The sequence below is a fragment of the Petaurus breviceps genome, unplaced genomic scaffold, assembly GCF_028583685.1.
Source record: "Petaurus breviceps papuanus isolate PSGF00001 unplaced genomic scaffold, PetGlider_PUasm1.0 563, whole genome shotgun sequence".
Classification (NCBI taxonomy): Eukaryota; Metazoa; Chordata; class Mammalia; order Diprotodontia; family Petauridae; genus Petaurus; species Petaurus breviceps.
Genome location: NW_027186380.1, coordinates 1,153,419 through 1,178,593, shown reverse-complemented (window position 1 = coordinate 1,178,593; position 25,175 = coordinate 1,153,419). Strand labels below are relative to the sequence as shown.

Below are 25,175 nucleotides of genomic sequence, written 5' to 3'. Positions count from 1 at the left end.
ATTATCTGACCTTTCTGCTCCTTCTCAAATCCGTAGGAAAAACAATCTGCGTCCATTGTGCCTTTGACACTTTTGACCACCTTCTCGTGGATACTCTCTCCTCTCTAGGTTTTAATGCCACTGCTCTCTCCTGATTCTCCTTCTTCTTTGCAGACTCACAATCCATGGCAAGTCCTAACTTATGGAGACACAATGGCTCTACCCGAAGCTTCTTCTTTTCTATCTACATTGGTCCAAGCCCAGCATTCTATCCACTTCCTGACCTAGCTTCCTACATCTATCTCTCACTAACTTTCTTTGTGGTTGAGGCACATTTTAGTTTACTGGAAATAATAATGAACTATCATATTATTTCATAGTATCTACAGATAAGAGCCAGAAGATAAAGTTGGAAAGAGCCAGAAGATAAAGTTGGAAAGAGCCAATCTTTACTTAGGATTTCCCTCAGTCTGGGTCTTCTGTTCTACCTATAGGGCCAATGACTTTCCTCATTATCTCACTTCTTGTCATCAGCTGTCTTCCCTCTATTCCTATAAAGTGGGCTGGAATGCTATGCTTGCTATAACCTCTAAAATCCAGAACTTTCTCTCTCTGGTTCTGATCATTTCTTTTTATACAAATTCCTTAGGGCAAAGCAGTCCCTCTTGATTGATTCAAGTTGGTGTACAGTCCCTATTCACAATTCTGATTATCTGATTCAATCAAAAATATTCTCATTTAATCATCAAAGCTAAAATGGGGTGGTTTCAAAACATTAATTTGTAAAGTGAACAGTAGGCTGAGAAAATGGTATCTGTGAATTGGGATTTTAATTTTTGGATCACAGCTTACAATAAAGAGTTTACAAATTCCTAGCCAGTAATGAAGCATATCTAAGAAAGGCTGGCATGAATGTATTTGTCAGTAATCATGCATATGTAAGTATAGTGACTGAAATCAAGTTAACTGAAATTTAAATTAAGCAACTGAAATTAAGGCACAATGTTCTGAGCACATTCACTTTATTGGTAAGGACCAGCAATTACTAAGAAAAAGGGTCTTTTCAGTTCCTCAAAAAGTCAAAAATCAAAAAGACCACAAGGTGGGACTTCATAAAGTTTTGGGAAGTACAAGAGAACAAGGAACAGGAAGGATCACAGATGGAAAAAAAATACGATTGGTTAAAAAGTCTGAAGGGGCAGCCAGGTGGTTCAGTAAATAAAGTTGCCAGGCTTGGAGTCAGAAAGATTTGAGTTCAATTCTGACATCAAATACTTACTAGCTGTGTAACCCTAGGGAAGTCACTTAACGACTATTAAAATGGGAACACGCTGGAGAAGGCAATGGCAAAACAGTCCAGTATCTCTGCCAAGGAAACCCCACTGGTAAGTCCATGGGCTCATGAAGAGTCAGACACTACTGAACAACAAAAAAGTCTGAGGTGTCACAGACGATGGAAAACAACATGATGGGATGAGTCTGGAATGCAGGGCTATCGACAACCCCTCCTTCCATCTTTTTGCTAGGGAAAGCACACTGGGCATGTCCACCTACATGGCTAGTTAATGTCACAGTGATACCAAGCCAGACTTCCTCGAAGGGCAGCCAATGTTGCAGAGAGAACAAAATAGACTCCCTAGTCCACCTGTACCCTTCAAGGATAACAGATTTCTTCTAGTACAAGGGCAGCTGGTCATAGAGACATAAAATTTTTCTTTCAATTAAAATTATCTATAGGGAAACAACTTTTAAACTTAACTAAGAAAGGAAAATTGAACTTCTGGGCTCATAAACTTCTGAATTTAACCCTGAGACAAAGAAACATAGCTCAGGCAGTTACAGAATAGAACCAATTACAGAATGGAATCAAATATAAGGTAAAAAATCATTATCTGATTTTCTCACATGATACTAGCTCTTTCATAGACTGACTATGAAATGCGGCAGAACTTTGGAACTGTGAAGACAAAACAGAAAACTGCCTCCTCAGAAAAATAGATTTGATGGCAGAAAAATAATCAAAGGCAGAGCACTGTGGCCACCCAACACACTTGCATCTGTTTCTAGAGTTTGAAAGTTTAAAATTCATAGTGATCATCAAAAAACCTGCTGTAACTGGAACTAATTGGAAAAGATGTATTATTTGGTGAATCACTTGGTTGCAGCAAATGGAGAGATTCTGAATGCAATGGATAAATTCACTAACCTTGGCACTGTACTTTCCAAGGCTGTGCAATATAGATGATGAGGTTGACATACATTGCCAGTTATTAGCTCAGTGTTTGGGAGTCTCTGAAGTAAAGTATAGGAGAGAAGAGGTATTAGACTGGCCACGAAACTGAAGGTTTACAGGGCCATTTTGCCAACCTCACTGTTGGATGCCTGTGAAAACTGGACAGCATACCAGCACCATGTCAGAAAACTGAATTACTTCCATCTGAATCATCTTGGGAAGATTCTGAAGATCACCTGGCAGGATAAGATACAGGACATTGAGGTCCTTTCTTGAGCAAAATTGCCAAGCATTCAAACTCTACTGCAGAAAGCCCAACTCTGAAGGGCTGGCCACCGTTCCAATGCCAAATGTAAATGTTCTTGTTCCCTTCTGGAACACTGTACCACAGATACACAGGGGGCAAAGCAGGAGAGTAGTGTCACAAAAACCCAGAAGGAAAATAAGGGTATTCAGGAGGACTGGGTGGTTAATAGTATAAAATATAGCAGATAGGTTAAAAAAATTAGAACTAAGGCCATCAGATTTAGCAAATAAGAAATCACTGGCAATTTAGAAGTCATTTCAAGTAGAGTGATAAAGCTGAAAGATGGTTTGCACAGGGCTAAGGGGTAAGAAGAATAGAAACAAAGAATGTAAACAACTTTTTCAAGGAGTTTGGCTGATAAAGGGAAGAGAGATATAGAAATAAAAGCTTGAGGAGATGGCAGGCTCTAGTGAAGGTCTTTGGTTTTTAATGGTGAAGATGGGAATATCTGAAGGCAACAGGAAAGTAAGTAACTTATCCAAGGAAGAGCATAATTGAGGACAACCTGCTGGAGAAGATGAAAAGGAATGGAAGCGATTGAACATATGTAGGGGTTGGACTTGGTGAGAAGATTCACCTCCTTGTCAGACTGGGGGAAAGGAAGAAAGTAGGAGGTGATGTCAAGGAGTGTTAAGAACTAAAGATGGAGCATATATCAAAAGGCATCCATTTTTTTCCTACATCTTCTTTTTAGCTGTATTTCTTTTAAACAACATACTGAGGGGTTTTAGTTTATCTATTGTGCCATTCTTTTTCACTTTATTATGTTGCTTAGCCCACTCACTTTTTAAAAATAAAGTTGTATTGAAGTCTTTTGATTTTACATTGTCTAAAAATCCTCCTGCACCCCTATATCTTACCCCTCCCAAAGATTCATCACTTGTAATTTTTTTGAAGAGGGAGAAAAAAAATCAATAAAACTGATGATCAAGAATCATACAATATATGCAATATTACACACTTGTGGATTCCAAACCTCTGCAAAATTTGAAGGCTGGTCAAAATGTGGTGCTCAATGAGAGCTTTGAAAATTAGTATTCTATGATGTTAATTCAAAAAGCCTTTATCTTTTCAGAGATCTTTTTTCTCCTGTGGAATCAGCTGTAATTGATTTTCATATAGTGCACAATTTTTCTTTTGTTAGTGAAAACTGAAGGAAATGTTTGATATACCATTTTCTTGGTTATGTGACTTTGGAAATTCTTTTGTAAAGTTAAATTGTAATAATTTGATTCTTACTTAGAAATGAAAAACAAACTTTCCTTCTTGGGGTCAAATGGGGACAATAGACAATTTGGAAAAAATGTTGAGGGAAAGTAGGCAGGAAATAATTTAATCGATGAGGTTTCCTATGAGTTTGAATCCTCTTTCAGTGAGTAGTATAAAAGGAAGCTAAAGGAGATTGAGTAGGTCAGGTAAGGGACATGATACAGAAGGAATGGCTAAAAAAATCAAGGGTTAGGCCTGGAAAAGAGAAGGCCCTAAGAGGACACAATGGCTGTCTTGAAGTATTTAAAGGACTGTCACATATACAAGGAATTAGACTTTTCCTGTTTGGTGGACAAAGGAAAAGTAATTGGTTGAAGGGGGAAAGATAAATGGACACTTAATGAGGAAAAAATTCCCAACCCTTGGAGCTATCCCAGACTAGAATAGACTGTCTTGTCAAGTAATGTATTTCCCTTCTCACTAGCTATCTTAAAAATAAGACCTAGATGAGCATTTCTCAAGGAGGGTATAGACAGAATTCTTTTTCATATATAGGTTGAACTAGTGCCCATGGAAGCCCCTCCTACCTCTGCAATTCTGTGTTCTTAATGAAATCTTTCTTAAGCCCATTGCACACATATAGCATCTCCCCTGTGTGAATATTTTTTACTAGCTCATATACTGTAGGCTCCAATGGAAAGCATCTTCACATTTATCATATGCATCATATTCCTTTTTTTAAGTTTTACTTCTATGTTGAAGGCAATGACTTTCACTTTTATCATTGTATTCCTCAGGGCTTAGAACAGTGCCTCATACATCATAGATGCCTAATGAGTATTTATTGAGCTGAAGAGAGACTTCATGTTATATATGTAAGACTCTTGAGGTTACTATGCAGTATGAATTTTCTTATGTCGAGTCAGGGATCCTCTCTGGCTGAAGGCCTTGCCACACTGATGACATTCATAAGGTCTCTCTCCAGTATGAACTCTCACATGTCGAGTAAGATCATTCCTGGAGGAGAAGGCCTTCCCACACATAGAACATCCATAAGGTTTTACTCCAGTATGTACTCTCATGTGCAAATAAAGACGATTCCTAGCAGAGAAGGCCTTCCCACATTCTTTACATTTATAAGGTTTCTCTCCAGTGTGAATTCTCACATGTTGCTTCAGACCTGTCCTCCGCAGAAAGGCATTACCACACACATGACATTTAAAAGGTTTCTCCCCAGTATGCATCTGCACATGTTGAGAAAGATATGACCTCTGAAGGAAAGCCTTCCCACATTCATGACATTCATAAGGTTTTACTCCAGTATGTATTTTCTCATGACGGGTAACTCCAATCTTTGAGCGGAAGGTCTTCCCACATTCATGGCATTCATAAGATCTCACTTCACTATGAATTCTTTGATGAACATTAAGGATCACACTTTCACAGAAAGCATTCCCACATTCGTTACATTTATGACGTTCTTCTCCAGTATGAATTCTCACATGTCGAATAAGACTCGCCTTGCTGTAGAGGGTCAGCCCACAAATAAGACATTTATTCTTTCCAGAATGAATCCTGTGACAAGAAAAAAGGAATAGGTGGTGATTAGAACCCTTACTACACAATTACATTCATAAGCCAGGGCTCTACTATTCATTTCCTAATGTTTAATAAGCTGTATACCTTGGGAGAAAAGGTACCAGAAATAAATATAAATTCATAGAATTTCTTCCCAGTATAGATACTTTGATAGAAATTGAGGGGTGAGCTTATAGGCAAAGGCTTTTACATATTCCTCTCTCTCTAGGTTATGATCCTTGATGTTTAATGTCAAATTGAGAACTGAAGGATTTCCCACATCCACTATAAACAGAAAACATTTTATTTGATTCAATTCTATTACATTTACTTTAGTGTGAACACAGATCAAAGCTTTTTCTTTAACAAATCACATTTATGAAGCCTCTTTCCTACAAGGAACTCCTATTGTCAAAAAAGCATTGACCTTAAATGACCAATTTACAAAACTCATGGTCTCTCATTTTATTGTGAGTTTGACTTTCATTGACAATTACTTACCAAGAATATTTCTCCTCAGTGCAGTGTCGCCTCTGTAAATTGGCATCACACTCCAGGGCTTTTTTCAAATTTGAGACAAAGAGATGAACCTTTGCACATTCTTCCTGGGATGAAGGTTCAATAGAAATACCCAGCTTTGGAAATGAATCCTTGGTTTCAGGAATACATTCCCAATCTGAAAACAAATTTTAAATGTACATAGCCTTCCATAGCCACCTACTGTATACTTATAGCTAATTTCTTTTTCCTCCAAGAAAACTTGGAGGAAACTTGAAGGGAGAAAACAAACAAACAGTTCCACTACTACATATCTGTATAGTCGTTTACACTTTTCCATTCAACATGATGACAACTGTGGGAGGCAGGAAGATCAGCTATGACATTTTTCCAAAGGAGGAAACTCAGGTTGGATTTACTAAAGTCTTACAACTACTTTGCATCAGAAATGTAACTCAAAGCTTTAACGCTGTCGTTGTTGTTTGGCGGGAGCCATCTTACAATGAAATTAATTTGAAAACATTTAAGTAGCAAGAAGACCATCACTTAGAGAAGGTATAAAGACAACCCCTGCACTGAGCAGAAAGCTGAACTGAAGCCTTTTTAAATAGTTTACTATGTTGGAGAAGGTACATGTTATAGGCATGGTTTTCCTTCAATTTTACCGAACAGCAAATGAAGGATGTCATTGTCTTCTTGTGGAGAAGATGGAGATATGGACTAGGCTATAACACAATCTGATGGATTCAGAATCAATTTGACAAATCCAAAAACTAAGATGTCAGTGGTTCTTGGTCACCACTGCAAGAGGTATTGACTGGAGTACCCCTATCAGTCTATACTGTGTTAATGCTTTTTATCAATTACTTGAATGTTTCCCAAATTCACAGATAAGACGGAAAGCTCACACACTGACTAACAAGAGTCAAGATCCTAAAGGATCTCAACAGGCTAGAGCACTGAACACAATGGGGGAAGTATGGTGGGGTAACAGTTCATCTGAAAGACACAATCTGAAGGTTTCAATGGACTACAGACCTGCTCTGAGGAAGCAGCAAGATGTGGCAGCCCAGGAAGTGAATGTTAACTTGGGCTGCATTAGGGAGGAAATGAAAGGGGCACAGAAGCATTTGTGAAGCGCCTGCTATGAGCTAAGCACCATGCTGAGCTTTACAGACACCATCTCATCTAACCTTCTCACAACAATCCCATACAGTAAGAGGGGCTATGATTTCCATTTGACACTGAGGAAACTGAGGCAAAGGAGGTAAGTGACTCTCTCCAGTCACAGAGCTAGTAAGTATCTGAAGCCAGATTTTAGTCCAGGTCTTCCTGACCCCAGGCTGGGCATTCTATCCATCCACTGTGCCACCAGCTACATCTAGTCAATCACAGGCATTCATACTTCCCCTTTTCCAACTCCCTCCTCACTACCTTGCAATATGAATTCTGACCACACCTTCCAACTAAATCTGCCATCCTTGCCTCTTGCTAAGACCAATGTCGTAGTTTAGAAAGCACCAAAAAACAAGAAGCAAAAATGTCCAAGAGGGAAATGAAAACCAAAAGAAACTGGTAAACAAAGGTCGGGTCATTGGCATCCTCACATACTAGAAGACCTGGTGGATGATCGAGGGGAACAACAGGTTGCAGTGGCTTTGGGGGACAAACTCAGCACGTCCAAAAAGGCAAAGCGAACGTAGTGGGCAAACTCTAGGCCAATGAGCCTGGGGTCAACCTCTGGAATGGTATTAATGAAATAGTTAGGGAGTGTCTAAACAAGGGATCTGGGCCTAATTAATGGTAATGGTAATCTCAAGATTTTCCCTGTCCCCTAATTGGCTGACTGTAATCACAAGGAGCCTACAGTGGAAGGAATTTGCTGAAGGGTGGAGCAGAGCCCACAGGAAGCTGGGAGTTGGAGCTGGAGGGAGGAGAGAATGCACCCTGGGAGACAGGCTTGTGAGTGTTGGTTTGTGGGAAGGTTAAAAGATTGTGTGGCTCTCTGCTGTGCTATGGTGTATTAACTTCTACGTTGCTATGATGGATTCAGTTTCCTGCTGTTGGGATTTAGTTTTTTGGTGTCTGAATAAATGTTTTGCTTCTGTCTTGTATATGGAGTCTGTTATATTTTGAAATTGAGAACTATGCTGGCATATTTATAGTTGCCGTTGGTGCTGTGAATATTGTGTTGGCACTACATTTGGTGGTGAGGATGGGATGACAAAATATTGGACCTCTATTTGGAGGCAGAAGGCATTTAGAAGAAGAAATGGATATTCCAGGATGGAAGGACTTACCTTATTCCTCGCTAGCAAGAGAGTGGACTAAAAGTGCAGGGCTCTGTGAAAACTGGGAACTGAGGTTACAGAAGGGATAACCTACAGATTTAGAAATGTTTACAAGGAATACCAATAAAAACAGGGAGAGAACTAGAAGGGGTGTGTAGAAGAAGCGGAGTTTTACTAATAGGTTACCATATTATATGTAAAAGCAGAGACAGGCTGCTGGAAGAGAAAATTCAGATGTAGAGAAAGTTAGGTGATTTGTATGAGAAATTTTCTGAGTTACAGCATTCAGGTTTTCCTTTAGAAGAGCAAGCTGGAAGGTCTCAGGTAGAAGAGAAGGTTGTTGTGTGTTTGGCTCATAAAAAGAAACAGAAAAGTAAATGGAGGAAGGTTTGGCACAGCTTTGGCAAAGACTGAGCCTAGCTGCCATGGCGACCGCTGCCAGGAGAGTACATGGTGGAAAATGATACAAAGTTAAATGAGGAGGCTGGCAGAAATGAGGAGGCTGGCAGAAATGAGGAGAAATGAGGAGGATGGCAGAAATTCACCCCATACTAAGAAGAAAGCAAGAGAACTACAGGGGCCAAACAGACTTCAGGGAGATAACTCAGGATTTCACTCAACAAGAGTTTAGTGATATATTTAGCTGGTTTACTCAAAGTATGGGAGAATTGATAGTGTCTTGGATGGTGGAAATCAGTGATGAAGAGGCCAAAGCAGTATGGGCAGGTAGTGTGGAATGCTTGAAATTTACAGGGTATTAGTCGGAATTCTTTTGTCCAGCAAGCTTTTAGACATTACTACCATGTTTCCCCAATAATAAGACACTGTCTTATTAATTTTTTTGGACAGAAAAACACCAGAGGGCTTATTTTCAGGGGAGGGCTTATTTTAATGAACATTGACAGCAATTTTAATAGACAGGTAAATGTGAACAAAAAAATGTACCTTTATTCAATAAGCAAATCACTGGGGAAGAACAGGATGACGCGCTCACTGCTGCAGCTCTGATTGGATGCAGCTCGGAGTGCTGTGTGCATTTCACGGGGGGGAGGGGGACGACGGTGCATACAGAGGGTACCGTAATGTAGCGCAGGGGATCACCTTCACCACAGTAGCAATCTCAATAGGGCTTATTTTCGGGGGAGGGCTTATTTTAGAGGAATCTTACACAGTAAGGGGAGGGTTTATTTTCGGGATAGGTCTTATTATCGGGGAAACACGGTATATGGGAGGAGGTAACAATACAACCAATCTATTAACTTTAGCTGCTGATGGATGCAATAAAATGTATCCCACTAATTCTATGTGGCCTAGTGGAGCGAGACCCTGGTGTTCACTTAGGGAATGTTTGAGAAAGTTAGAGGAGGTAATGAAAACTGCTATCATGGTTGGAGATGCAAATGTGTATCACAATATCCCCTTAATAGTTTCTCACAGAAATATCATGATGAGGACGGCTCCTCCTGCTTATGAGCACCTAATTCTGACTCTACTAACTGGTGAAAAAGGGAACTCTCTTTCAGAGGTGCTGGATAAGATTTCATAGCTAAACTATGAACTTAGGGGAATGGGAAAAAGATAATTTTTCTCCAGAAGAGTAAATAGTCAGCAGATTCAAAGTCAGAATAGACTGACAAGAAAAGAATTTTTCACTGTTCTACTGAGACCAGGGGTAGATTTTGGAAGAATGATGGTATTCCAACTAATGAACTATACAAAATGTGTAGAGGACCACTGGCCAGTGGGGCTCTGACCCTGATGGCTGAATAAGCCCTCTCAGCTGAAGACCCTACTACCAGGCCCGGATCAGTTCCCCACCTCCAGAAAGGCTCACAAGCATGAGTGTCACGTCCTCATGAGAAGTGTGGTATGTGCTCCCAGCTTGGGAACAAGGATGTTCGAAGTGTGCTCAGGGGAAACTATCATAATGCTGCAATGCAGTACTAACTAGAAAACTTGGGATAAATCTATCCTGTTCCAGGGAGGTTTAGGGAGGTTTAGAATTTCCTGCCCAGTACTCACACCCTGATAACAAGGATAGAATACACAGCTGTCACATATGAGGCGAATGGGAACTAGGGCAATGGTGTAATCCCAAAGACAGTGGCTTATGACTATGCAGTTTTACACTATATATACTGGACTCTTAGCTGAATAAAGTTGACTCTTTTCCACCACTCTCGGGGTCCTGTCCCATTTATGATTGTCAACCTCTGGGTAAGTAACTCTTTTCAAGTATCTCTTTTCTACCTAACTTTTCTTTCTCAGCTCTGCTGCTGGCCGACAAGGCTTCTCTCTACCACTATCTAAGATTTTCCACAGAAGGGCAGGGGTCCCCTGAGTTTGGCTCCCCACAAAAATGCATCAAGAAAAGGGGCTTGGTTCCTAACACTACACAAATAGTATATGTGCCCTACTGAGGTCAATCTTTGTAGTATCAATAGCTATTTAACAAAAAAAAAATTGGACATATATGTATCTTATCTTTTTGAAGTCCATAATAAATGATTTTGGTGTCAGAAAAAAAAAAAAGAAAGGGGCTTGATGTTAGACCGAATAGATAAGTGTGAACTGCCCCTATAGATCTTCCTAAATCATTAGTATGATAGTGAGTTCATGGACTCCAGAAGCAAGGCTGACACTATATTTACTTCTTTTTGGCTTTTTATCTGTTAAATTTGTTTGGGAGATTTGTTTCCATCAGGCTTAGTAACCTCCACCTGCAGATGCCTGATCACTTAAGCCAGATGTCACCCCCTGTCAATGACTGTGACAGAACTGGTGTGGATCAAGCTCCAGATGCCAGCTAAAATACTGATCTCTCACATGGTATCCCTTGGGACAGGAACAATTCTATATCCAATTCCAGCAGGAAGCAGTTATGGAGGAAGACCTTTACCCCTTACCCCAAGATTTTGAGCCCTATTCATTCAAGGAGGAAATGATGGGGTGTTTGTGCTCAAGCCTCCACCCTAAGATATTGTTTTATGTGCTTATTTTGTGTTGTCCCTGTTATATTATTGTGAAGTTCTGTTGACATCAGTTACTCTTAAATTCCCATTAACCCATATAATCAAATATATTGTTAATGTATTTTTGTTACGTAAGGAACATGAAAGATCTTGGGGTCGAAAGTAATGGGAATGGGAATTTGAAAATCTTCCCTACCCCTTAATAAGCCTAAGAGAATCTGAAGATTTTCCCTGCCCCCTAATAGGCTGAATGTAACCACATGAAGTCTGTGGTGAGAGGAGTTTGCTGAAGGGTGGAGCAGAGCCCACAGAAAGCTGGGAGTCAGAGCAGTTAGAGCTGGAGGGAGGAGATAATGGCCCAGGGAGGCAGCTAGCCTTGTGAGTGTTAGTTTGTGGGAAGGCTAAAGAATGGTGTGGCTCTCTGCTGTGCTATGGTGTATTAACTTCTATGTTGCTATGATGGATTCAGTTTCCTGGTGTTGGGATTTGATTTTCTGGTGTCTAAATAAACATTTTTGTTTCTGTCATATATATGGAGAGTCTGTTATTGAGAACTACATCAGCATATTTACAGTTGCCATAGGTGCTGTGAATATTGCTTTGGTGCTACAGACTACCAACACCCAATATCAATTCCTCAAGAACAGGCCACCCAAGAAAGTCTTTTTTTCCTTACTGGACACACATGCAAGAATTCTCTAAATACAAAAACAAATTGGTATTAAGAGTTATAATGGAAGACCTTTTATTAGTGGACAGATGTTCATGGACAATCCTATGTGATCAGAATGAAATGATCATACTATGTAAAAGAATCCAGTGACTTGGAGGTATACCAACCAAACCACCTCAGGCACACTTTGCAGAAGGAAAAAAAAACTTTCACTTGGAAGTATTTGAAAGGAATTTGAAAGCAATTTGAGTTGTCAAAGTCAGCAATTTGAAAGGAAAAAATTAAATGTTTAGAATGAATGGAGGCCTGGCATCTCATATTGTAAAACAGTGATTACAAAAGTCCTATTTGGGATCACTTACCAAAATTATGACAGGTCGTCAGTAATCTAACTAGAATACCACAAAGGAATACAAGATGTCAGTATATAATAAACCCAAGACCACTAACTACTGGGTGAAGGACCATTTAACAAGAAAAAGAACATCTTGGCTCAAAAGAAGCTTCAGGAAACATTTCATCCTAGATACCCCCAATATATGACTGTAAATGTTGGTATTCCAAAAGCTGAGGGATCTAGGAATGGGGAAACATCAAGAAAACAGACTGGTTGAGGAGCAGATAAAGCTTCATCAGAGGGAATCATAACAGAGCTCCTCACCTCTTCTTCTGAAACCAAGGAAGGCCAGGGGCTGGCTCTTTGTCCTCATTAACACTTGGACCCCCAAATGGATAACCTGAGCTGTCAGCTGGATAGTCTCTCACTCACCTGAAAAACTGGTCCTTGTAACTTGACTTTCTGGCCTGCAAGGAGGTTCCCCGCTTTCCAAATGGCAGATCACATCTGGCTTGGCAACAGTGAGTCCTGTTCATAAGAAAGAGCAAAGCGTTGGTAAAGAGTCACAGCTTTCAATCTTGAATCCTCTCTTTTAGTGGAAAAGTGGGAAGGCTGAGGCATGTCCACAGACCAAAGTACAAATAACCCCTCACGGATGTTCCATGTTCTGTTAGCAATAAAGGAGGACTCTGTCCCAGACTGGATTTGAATTCATTAAAAAATTTCATTCATTGCACCCATTGCAGGAGGAGGAGGTAGAAATTTTTCATGCGTTCAGGTATCATCATTTGAACTTTTGGGGCTAATCTTAGACCTATGAGAACAGAGAGTGAGGAAGGTACAATCACCATGCTGACAAAATTAAATGACAGTTTCTAGTTTTATAAAGCAAACTCCCATGAAATGTCAACTCCCAGAAGGCAGGTTTTGTTTTGTCTGTCTTCCTAAGACAATGCCTGATAGTAGAATTTTTGTGAGGTCTTTCACTCAGAAACAGATAACACAAGTACAACATCTCCAGGATGCAAAAGGATTAGCAGTTTCAGGTCTCTGTATGCCAAACAATAACTGTTCAACTTCCAAGGACACCACACATTTCCTGAAGGAAGTCACAAAGTCCCTCTCATAGGCAGAGGTTCTGACTCACCCAGGGAAGTTGTTCTTACCCAGATGGACCAGGTGTCTGTAATTCTCCAGCATCACATCCCTGTACAGCTCCTTCTCAGAAGAGTCCAGGTATCCCCATTCCTCCTGGGTGAAGTCCACAGCCACATCACTAAATGTCACGGATTCCTACAACACCAAAGGCATTTATGCTAACCCAGGGACTGCTTCTCACAGGAGCCTTGGAGATGAAAATGGTCTGTACAATAGGAGGTAATCCTTCCAGCCTTCAGAGCATACCATGAAAAATATCTCTGGATCATCAACTATGGTTCAATCTCTAACAGTTTCTGATCCATAACAAAAAATGGGCATCCTTGTTAGGGAAGGCTCGAGCTGTAGCTAAAGGAACACTGGAGTCTAAACACCAGAGATAAAATTCTGGCTCTATTAATTGTCAGGATAACTTAAGGAGCTAAGTCTCACTTTCCACATTAGTACAATTAAAGTACAAATTAGGTGAAATGTAAGGTCTCATCTGGTTCTAAATCAAAGATCTTAGAGTCCTTAGGATTCTCATTGGGTTGAGGGGTTTATAAAATTCCTTCCTCATGAGAGAAATGAGGCAGGTGGTGAATGGACTTACTACCATCCCCATTTTATAGATGAGGAAAGAGTCAAGAAAAGACCCAGTGACTCATTATGGTCACGGGTTTGTGTCAGAATGGGGATTCCTGACTTGGAATCCCTGGATCAGCACACTGCCCTCTGCTCTGGCTTCTGTTATTGGTCACACGAACTCTTTTAAAGTGAGCATCCTTGGTTCATCCGTTTAATCTTCAACTTCCACATCAATCATCCCATGTTTTGTCACCTACATTGGCTGGTTTGCTATTCTAGTCATCTACCATTCCACGTTCAGCCTGAGATACTGTCCACCATAACCTCGGCCTCCAGGAATGCACCCCTTCAAGAGGCCCCCGGGCTGGGCTCGGCTGCCAATGTCCCGCACCGTCAAAGGCTGCATTCTGAAAACCATGAACTTCTCTGTATTCTGTGTAAAGGAGGCGGGCACATACCAGACACAATAACCGCCTGCAGACTGACTACCGCTTTCTTCCCTTTACATTGGGAAGGGAAATGCTCGTGTCTCCAGGATGCAGCTCCCAAGCCCGTGTTCACTCAGGGGTCACTGGACAGCAGTGTCACGGTGGGAGCCATGACCAATGTAGTACAGAGACAGACGTAGGCACACGGGGCTAAAAATGGGGGTTTCTCGGCGCCCTCGGCCCCTTCCCTGCCGCTGTTACCAAGGCAGGACCAACCAGCGGGGGCCACTCACCTGGAAGGGGCTGACCGTCAGGAGCACGGGGAACATGCCTCCCTCGGCACGGCCCCTTTGGGGGGACGACAGAGGCCTGGGAAGAAAAAGGGAGACATGAGAGGGCCCAGCCAGCCCGGGCCCTTCCTGTGACACGGGAGACCTGCGCAGGCATGGACAGGGTCAAACATGCGTCTTCCCCCCATTCCCGTTACTGCTATGCTCGTAAAAAGCTCTGAGTCAGGCCTGAGCACCAAGGGGAATCGGATGCAGGTACAGGAGGCCGGAGACGGAGCGGAGGTGAACCGTGGACTTGCGCCCAAAGTCCACAGCAGAGCTGGAGTGAGGGGGGTGTCTATGGCGGGGGAGCAGAACGGCAGCACCCCTCCCTCTGACCCGTGACCACCCCAAGACCATCATGCTCGGACTCTGCCTGCTGTGCTCCCTCGTGCTTGGGTCCCGCCCCAGTGAGGCCAAGGACCCGGGGCAGCCGAGGCGACGGCCTGAGAGGAAAGGCTGCGACTGGGCTGGGGCGGGGAAAGGAGATCCCCTAGGGCCGCATGGAAGTGAGGTACAGAAAGGTTCACCCCCGGCAGTCAGCGCACACTCAGGGAGGCTGCCGGGGGGTCGATTCAGCCACCCACGTGGACATAGACACCGGAACAGGAAGCAGGCACGAGCAGATGCTTCCGGGACCAGGCAGAGGCCCTGGTGTCCATTGCGCATGCTCACGAGCGCCGCACGCGGAAGGGAGAGGAACCGGGCATCTCTATAGCCAATGGCCGAGCACTTCTTGCGCTATGCTTTCTGGGAATTGTAGTACTGGGACCCAAGAGCGTGAGGCCACCCTGGGTGGCTTTTTTCCTAGGCCTGGTGGGGCGGGGCTGACTTCGAGGCTCTCGTGGCCTGTCCGGTGGCTGGCCTGAGTGGTCCCCGCCCTGCCCCCTCACCCCGAAACCTCCTCGCCCCTGGACGGCTCCTGCAGGGGCGGAGCTCGGCGAGCCTAGGGCCCCTGGGAGGAGGGAAAGCAGCCCCTTTCACAGAGAAGATGACTGAGACCTTGCCCATGGACGCCGGGACCTCTGGCTTCGCTGGTTACTCGATGCACGCTTTCCTTGAGTTACCCTTTGTAGGTATGCTGTGGCAGCACGAGGTTCTCGCATCTGCCTCGTCACTGGCATCAGTTACAGGAAATTCAGCGGAACAACCTGTTTAAGAAAGAGAAGCGGAGGAAAATAGGAGCCCAAGGCAGCCCTGCCGAAGACTATCCGCCATTGCAATGCTGTAGTAATCCAGCCGTCAAAGAAATACCCCACGGAACTTTGAGGGGTTCTCTTGGAGAGGAAAAAGGCTCTAGAATATCAAAGGAGATGATGGAGGAGGGCGGAAAGGGGAATGGCACTGGCAGACCTCAAACTGCGTCCTAAAGCCATTCTCGTTCTGCCCTTCGGTGGTGTCGGACTCTTCCTGACCCCGCGGGCCAGACCCCTCCACCCTCCGCTGTCTCATGAAGTCTGACCACGGTATGTTCCGTTTCCACGAGCCTATCCGCCACATCCTCTGCCATCCGCCTTTCCTTTTGCCTTCAATCTTTCCAAACGTAGGATCTTTTCAGTGAGTCCTGTCTTCTCATTATGTGGCCAAAGTGAAGTGTTGCCTGATTTGACCTTGCTGCCCAAGGGACTCTCAAAAGTCTTCTCTAGCACCACCATTCCAAACTGTCAGCTTTGTGTCACTCAGCTTTCCTTAGAGTCCAACTCTCCCAGCCATACATTGCTACTAAAAAACCATAGCTTTGACTACGTAGACCTTTGTCAGCAAGGTCGCGTCTCTGCTTTTTAGTGCGCTGTTCAGATTTGCCGTAGCTTTTCTTCCAAGTATCTTTTCTTTCATGGCTGCAGTTGCTGAGTTCACTGACCTTTGAGCCCAAGAATATAAAATCTGACACTGCTTCCATTTCTCCTCCCCTCTTTACCAGGAAATGATGGGACCAGTTGCCAAGATCTTAGGGTTTGTTTAGATTTTTTATGTTAAGTTTCAAATCCGCTTTTACACTCTCCTCTTTAGCTTTCATCAAAAGGCTTCTTAATTCCTCTACTTTCTGCCATCAGAGTGGTACTGTCTGCATATCTGAGATTGTTGGTATTTCTCCTGGCAACCTTAATTCTGGTTTTTTTTTTTTAATTTCACATGATGTACTCTGCATATAAGTTAAATAAATTAGGTGACCATATAAGGCCTTGTTGTATTCCTTTTCCAAGCTTTATCAGTTGTTCCATATTTGGTTCTAACTGTTGTTTCTTGACCCACATACAGGCTGCTCAGGAGACAAGATAAAATGGTATTCCTATCTCTTTGAGGATTTGCCACATTTTATCATAATCCACACAGTCAGAGGCTTTAGTACAGTCAATGAAACAGAAGTAAATGTTTTTTTGGAACTCCCTTGTTTTCTCCATAATCCAGTAAATATTGGCAATTTGGTCTCTAGTTCCTCTGCCTATTTGAAAACCAGATTGCTCTTCTAGTAATTCTCAGTTCTCATATTGCTGACTAGTTTGCAGATTCTTAAGCATAACCTTGCTGGTGTATGAGATGAGCACAGTTGTTCAGTAATTTAACATTCCTTGACTTTTCTTAGGATTGGAACATAAACTGATCTTTCTGAATTTTGAGTTTTCCAAATTTGCTGGCATATTGAGTGCAACACTTTAAGAGCATCATCTTTGAGGATTTTAGATAGCTCAGCTGGAATTCTATCACCTTCACTAGCCTTACTGTTAGCAATGCTTCCTAACATCCATTTAACTTCAAAATGGTGGTTATCTGTATGTAAAGTCAATCATGAGCAGCTATCATAAAGACTGCTGCTGTGAATAACTTTAAGGGTCTAATCGCATAGTATAATGAACTCTGTTTATTTAGCAATAAACTAAAGCATAACATTCACAACAACATAAGATAACTTATTACTAAGGTGGCCACATAGTCTTAAAACATATCATTCAATATATCTTATAGTCATCTTTAAGGGGTAGCAGAAAATATAAACACCATCCACCCCTAGGTCACAGTAAGTTACAATATCACCTGCCTGACAGAAGGGAAAACCAGCATTTTCTCAGACCTATCTGATCAAACACAGTGAGCAGGAATGCACCCATTAGTCCAAACTTGGACTTTCTTTTATTGTCTTTGATTAGATCTCAGCCATCCTGGCTGGGTAAGCATTTTTAGAAGGATTTCCCACACTGGTTTATTTCTAGATGAAGAAGTAGAGAAGAGGAAAAACCTGGGTTCTGGTTCAATAATTAGTTATTAATACAAGAGAGAGAACTAGAGGTAAAATTAATTTTGTCATCTTGTAATAGAAATACTCATATTCCCTGGTAGGGTTTTTTGAGTAATTAATACCAATTAACACTTTATTTTACAACAAAAAAACAAAGATAATTATCCATGAAATGACTAGGGACAGATTGCTGTGAATGATGAGCCCCTTGAAGTGATCAAATCCTCTAATTTTGCAAAGTTTTAGTTATTTGTAAAATTTGTAATTTTAAATATTTGTAAAATATCATAATTGGTTCCAACTGAAAGGTAATATGCAATAAAAATTTTGAGTTATTTGTTTATTACTTTAGTCAAAGGAAAACAAACATGTATTTCTAACTGGTTTCCAGTTCAAAGTAATATAGTGGTTAGAAAGGGCAAAGTTTTAAAAATTCAAAGTTTCTTAAATAGTATACCTAAAAATTAGTCTGCATTGAGGATCTCATAAAAATATGGTTGATGTCTTTTAAAATATTTTGGCAATATAGATTGACCTATCTTCTCTTTCTATATATCTTCCTTCATGAACCAGTGGGTGCAGAGAGATTTATCCTCATCTCAACAAATGTGAATATTTGCATTCTCACGCAATGAACCCAGTGGAACATGGATGCCATGGAGCATTTTCTAAAATCAGTAATAAGACCTTAAAGGTGATATTGTTGGCCTTGTAACATTTTTCAAGAGCTGGGCTAAAATAACTTGCAAACCAGTATAGCATTAGCTGTCCATGTGCTTTCTTACTTGGCCATCAAAGAAATGGAAGCAATTGGAAAATGGTTGTCACCTCTCAGCATAAGTATTTGGAGACTGATAAATAAACATTGGTTTTAATTTAAAACCCCTTTCCTCATTATATCCCAGTAAAATCTTAGGAGATCAAGAACATTTTAAATTCCCTTCAATTTTATTTGTACCTAGAAATGTTGAGGTCTGGAAGGCATCTTTCCCAGAATAAGCCTGTTTCATCCACAACAAAAATGTGTTGATTCGGATATCAACCTTCAATTATTTTCTTCAAAATATCATGTTACTTATCTGTTACATCTTCATTTGCACTGGTCATCTGACCAGTAATTTTAATATGCAATTGAACTTGATTTTTAAGGTGATTGAACCAACCAATAGTGGCAGTAAAGATTTCTTCACTGTCCATCCACTTCATTTCCATTTTCTTTCAGTGCCTTAAATAATCTTGGAACTTCCCATCTGTACTGAGTGCTCTGCTAAGAGGAATGCAATTTTTATTGCAATCATCAATCCATACAACTAAAAGATGCTTCATTCCTATCACTGTAACACTTTTGTTCCTTTTCCTTGTTTGGAAATCAAAAAAACTGAGGCAACTTTGCCTTCTTTTATCTTACCTGCATGTTTTATATTTTGTACCATTGAAAATGTCCAAATCAATTTTACCTCTAGTTCTTTCCATATTGATTTCTGCTGTATTGATCATACAATGTAACATTTTATGCTGTATTAATTTTACAGTTGAGTCTGCATCTGCCTAAAGCCACCTTTCTATGTACTCAAGTTAAGCTTCAGAACTTAGATTTCCTTCCCAAGTTACTTTAAAGACATAATTAAAAGAGAAGTTATCTCCTGTACCAGTAGCCCCTGGAACACAAGGTACTATCCCCAAAAGATATGCCATCTGTCCTTGCCAGTCTGTGAAATTAGGGGAGATTTTATCTCTTCCAAAGAGCCAGCAAGTCTGGTAGTTTTGATCCCCTAGCAAAGATTACAAGAGGCAGATGGGTTCCATAATTAACCTCACTTAAATGCCAGCCCACTTTTCTTTGTACATCCTTTTGTAATATCCCATGGCTACCAAGACCTTCTTCTTTCTTGTGTGTCAATAAATGGGGGTCCCCACCTTCTCATTGGAGTCATTGACTTTACTGAGGTGGCCAGTCTGACCTGCTTTGTTAACAGTTATACACATCACTCAAATTGATTTTGCTCAGAATATGCACCTCTCTTTATCTTTATTAAATTTACTCGACACACCATATTTAGGAATTTGCCCATTTTGTCCTATTTTTGAGTTACTATGATGATACTGATGCCATTGAATTACATCAAATTTACGTTCTAATGTAAAATAAGTCTTTGACTCAGATTTCCTAACTGTAAAATGAGGATAATAATAGCATCTACTTCCCAGGGTTGTTGTAGAGATCAAATTAAGTGCTTTAGAAATGTTAGAGCACTAAAAAAAAAAGGTCAACTATCATTCATCATCATCATCATTAACCAAAATATTCATAGTAGCCATGGGCTGGAAAAATAAGCGGGAAGTGTCTAAAGAACCATGGCCTATGGATGTCCTTGAATATTATTGTGTATTAATAAATAATGAACATGAGAAATACACAGAAAAATCCATTAAACTGCCGCATTCCAGTATTAATTTCCTGATATTTCAATGTCTCCCACTTCAAATAGATTCACAAGGTTACAATCAAAGACAAATTCTTTCATTTGGTGAAGGCCTTCCCACATTTATTACACCCCACATTCATTATCTCCCCTGTGAATCCTCTGGTATTCTCTAAGTCTAGAGGACTTCATGAAAGTTTTTGTGCACTGATTACATTTGTGAGGTTTCTCTGCAGTATGAATGTTCTTATGTATCATAAGAGATGAGCTCCAGCTCAATGCCTCCCCATACCAATTATATTGGTAAGACTTCTTTCCACTATGAATCCTTTGATGTCTAATAAGGTGTGACTTCCATCTGAAGGCCTTCCCACATCCAATACATTTAAAGGGCTTTTCTCCAGCATGAATCTTCTGATGTGCTACACACTGGGCAAGCTTTATGAACACTTCTCCACAATGATGACATTTGTAAGGTTTCTCTCCAATATGAATACTCTTATCTACTTCATATTGTTAGGATTTTATAAAAGTTTTTAAAACATTGATTGCACCTGTAAAGTTTCTCTCTAGAATGAATCCTCTGATGGAAAATAAGAGATGAGCTCTGGCAGAAAGCATTCTGAAATTCATTTAATATTCAAGGCTTTTCTGGTCTGTGAATTTTCTGATATCTAGTATGGTCTTGGTTATGAAAACAGTGCTTCTCATGTTGATTACATCTATACATTTTCTCTCTAATATGACTTCTCTTATGTAAATTGAGAGGTGTTTTCTGGGCAAAGCCTGGACCACACTCATTATCTTGAGAAAGGATTTTTCCAGTATGACTTTTATTTTGACTAAGCAGGTCAGGGATCAAACTGAATGCTTTCTCATAATGATTATCTCAAAAACCTTCTCAAAACTCTGGTATGGTTCCCTACATACTGAGTAAGCTCTCTCTGCTCTTTAAGGCAATCTCTATATTGACTATTTTGGGAATATCCATTCGAAGAAAGATTGACCCTTGAGTAGAAGTCTCAAATTTATTGCATACAAGTGAATTTGTAAATGAGTATAGTAACTGCCCCGTCTTTCATGAATTCCCCAATTATCCAGGTAATGGAGAAGAGCTATATAAGAACTGCTTATATTAACTAAGACACAGAGTGACTTGACGTTAACAGTCCTTTGCAGCGATGAGAGTAATCTCAGCTGAACATGCAGAAAATCAGCTACTCTGAAGCTAATTAAACTCATTAGCCTTGAAGCAAACCCTGAGCCATTTGGTGGTTATGGACCTTTAAGAGATACCTTATCTTCAGGGCTTCCTCGGACCACTGTTCATGGGGCTCTCAGGCACATCATGGTTTTTAGAGACATCCCCTTATCTTATTCATGCTCAAACACTGAACTGTCAGATTTCTTATCATCGAGAATATCCTCTGAGCTGTTTAGCAATAGGCTGTGTGCACCCCAAAAACTGCGCACAACAGAAATCCTTACCCAAATAATACTCAGAGATTTCTCAAGGTAGGAAGCAGAAAAGAATGGCTTATTGACTATTTTAACACTTTCCAATAAAAAGCTTTTTTTTTTAATTGTGTAACACTTCTCCCACTGGTTTAAACAAAATGCTACAGGTTCACAAAATGGGCTTATTACTTTATAGTCACATCTCCAATACTGAAGGAGAACTGAGACTCTTTTTGGTAACTTATCACAAAAATCAATTACTACTTGTGCTGATAAAATGATGCTACCAAGATGCATATGGCTTTTTATCCTCAGATCTTATCTCTGCTATCAAGTGTTATTTATTCAATTCTTATTCTTTTATTCTGCTGTGTTCTCTTATGTGCAATTATGGGCCCCTCCTATACAATCAGACTCCTAGTAATCGAAGAGGCTGGAAGACTGACCAACTGAGGAAGGTTTTATTATGCTTTTTGAGATGTCTATGGAAACCTAATCTAGACCTGTATCATTATGCCCATGTGGTATTCATGGAAAATGTATACCATTATTAAGATCACTTTTTTTGGGAAGAAGCTAGATCTGTGATTTCACTGTTATGGTTAACTCTTGTTATGAGAATTCCCTCCACCAACAAAAATCAACTTACAGTCTTAGGGAATTAAGGCAAGAAGTTAAGTGGCTGACCTTTGGTAAACACAGCTAGGTGAGACTTGGACCTGGGTCTTCCTGACTCCAATGGTGGACTTCTATCAATTATGTCACACTGCTTCTTAATGTCATAATTAGAATCACTAAACAAATTATAATCACATAGTAAATATCTGTACCCTCAAAATTTTTGAGGATTTGTTAAGTGTTGCTAGTTATTAAGCAATAAAAATTTTCCTCCTGAAATTAATCAAAAGAACATCATTCAGTGTAAATTTTACAGGATCTTGACTGAACACAGAGAGAACTAGATATTGATTGTTCAGAAAAAGAAAATTTACCTCTAAAAGTCAACTACAAAAGGAAATTATAAAAAGCGGGTAGTATTAAACCCACAGGCTAATAATTTTCTGCCTTTATATGTGCAACCAAAAGGCAGTTATTGATTAATGTGAAAACAACTTTAATTTGCTCTCATTTCTGAGTAGAATTAAATAAAACACAACAAGATTTTCCAGTCTATAAAAAGATAGGAAACCAATTAATCAGTACAATTAGGGAAATGATTTTACTGGATATAAGATAAATTGCATGAGTCCCATGAGGAACCTGGAGATTTCTATAACTGAAACCCAGTCCCTGAAGTACACTGAAAAGGAAAAACATATTAGCCATATCTGCAGTAGTTAAACGTAAATGTACACAGTAGCTAGAATTTTTTTTCTTCTTACAGTTAAGTGGTAAAGTTCAATGTTTTAGGAGGTCTGAAAGATAGCTATGGAATTCAGTTTCAATTTATTCTGCCCAGTCAATAAGATGTAAAATGTTTTGTGTAACAGTTTTCCAAAGTCCTTCTCAAATACACTAGAAACCCATTTTGTTTTTTCAGATGGCCTGCATGCAGCTATGCACCACGGAACATGGTCATGTCCTTTGGTTCACTGCTTGGCACACACCAGTCATCTGCCTCATGATTGGCTTTATAATGTTTCCACGCAGCTTTATTATATACTGGGAGCCTTTCCACTGACTCTATCGATAGGGCCTTAATGTAAATAACAGCATCTGTTCTGTAACCTTCTAAGGAATACAATTTCAGGTCTCCTTGAAAGTACTGCGCATAAAGTCAAGATATGGGCAATCCATAACCAAAACCAGCTAGCGGTGTAGATCTTGGGCAAGTCACAAAACTTTTCTAAGCTTCAAAGTCCTCATTCAGGGGTACGGCTTGAGGTGTCTCAACACAAGCTCGGGGGTGCAGTTAATACATGTAGTTTAAGAGTCTATCAGTTTCCTCAAAGGAACACCACCGGCACGACCACTCATCTTCACAGTCAAGTCCTCATGACCCGGTGTTACATGAACCTGAATATGAGGGTAAACACCTTGTCGGCATGGTGATCCACGGTTGCTCTCATTGCATTCTTGAAAAGTCCAAACACCATGTGATAGAGATGTGATGGTACATAGACCACTTGCATGGGCTGTCCTGGTAATTTTGCATTTAGTTCTTTAAATTCCAGTTCTGGAGAATTAATATAATACAAATCACAAAGACGTTTTGCATTTTCATAGCCATCTTTAATAACTTCAACAACATTACAATTTGGATTAATGCTTCCAATGTGTTTTCGATGAGTTGAACTTCCTTTTCCTTTTCCACCAAACAGTAAGGAGGGCTGATTGAGTAGCATTCTGATTGAAATTTGACTCATGTAGAAATGATCCAAAAAATACTGTACATTCTGGCTGGTCACTGGATCTATACCAAAGCTTTCCTTGTATTCGGTCACACCCTGAGCCATGGTAGGAATGACATCATTACGTCGATTCCAGATTCTTATCACAGTGTCTGGAAAGTCATAAACAGCTTTAATATCTTCAGCACTTTCATGCTTAAAATCAAGGAGCTCCTATAGACTCTGAATGTACCAGTTGAACTGAAGGTGTTCTTAGGAGATTATCTGGAAGGAGACATTTCTTTCATTATGTTTGACAATCTCACTGGCAACTCCTGCCGCAGAAACATAAATGAGGTCTTTTCACTTGCATTCACAGATCCAGAGTCCAGAAACTGCTTCATGGAGAGCGGGGACGGGGAGAAGCGCTGGTAGAAATCTACCTGGCCCAGCATGCTGTGCTCAAGGCCAGCACCAGGAGCCAGGTTTGGACTGGGACCCGCCCGGCTGAAGCTGCTCGTCACAGGTACCTCATTAACTTCATAGTGAAATGCATTCCAGAAGAAGTGAAGAGACTGGGGATCCAAAACCAGGAGATGCCATTGGGTGTGCAGCTCCCAGCATCCCAGAATGGTTTATTTATGATCTCGAGAAAGGGCCACCCTCCTGACAAATGGTCAGGGAGGAAAAGCAATTTATAAAAGAAAATGGCTAAGTTATAAAGCCCTAACACTGAATTCTCCCCCACCCCCCTCCTGACCCATTTCTTCCATTGGCTGGAAGTCAGGTGCACAATCTAAGCACGACAATTTATCTCAAGTACCAGAACAAGGAAACAGTAGACCACCCAATGTAGTTTTGAGAAGTCACTTCTGTCCTTATTTGGCATATCTTGTGCTGAGGTGGCCTGGGGAGGGTCTCCATTGCTCTAAGTCCCAGATTCCTGCAAGGTCAGGTGACTTCTAAACTTAGGCCTAGTGGTTGCTGAAGCCACTCTAGATTTGATTTTTCAGAATGGAGAAACTTCACAGCAAATTATCCCTCACAGGCTAACTGATCCCATGTGCATGTCTTATTTCCCTGCTTAATAAAAATCTTCTTTAATTTCACAAGCATCATCTTCCTCTGGTTTTCTTCCCTTTAGGGAAAGGGCATTTAGATCTCAAGAAC

At 40.7% G+C, this 25,175-nt stretch overlaps 2 pseudogenes; both read right to left on the bottom strand.

Annotated features, from left to right (window-relative positions):
- Positions 1–984: 984 nt before the first annotated feature.
- LOC138173113 (zinc finger protein 514-like) lies at positions 985–15,228 on the bottom strand (annotated as a pseudogene).
- A 7,997-nt stretch (positions 15,229–23,225) lies between these two features.
- Positions 23,226–24,523, bottom strand: LOC138173099 (pyruvate dehydrogenase (acetyl-transferring) kinase isozyme 1, mitochondrial pseudogene; annotated as a pseudogene).
- Positions 24,524–25,175: the final 652 nt, after the last annotated feature.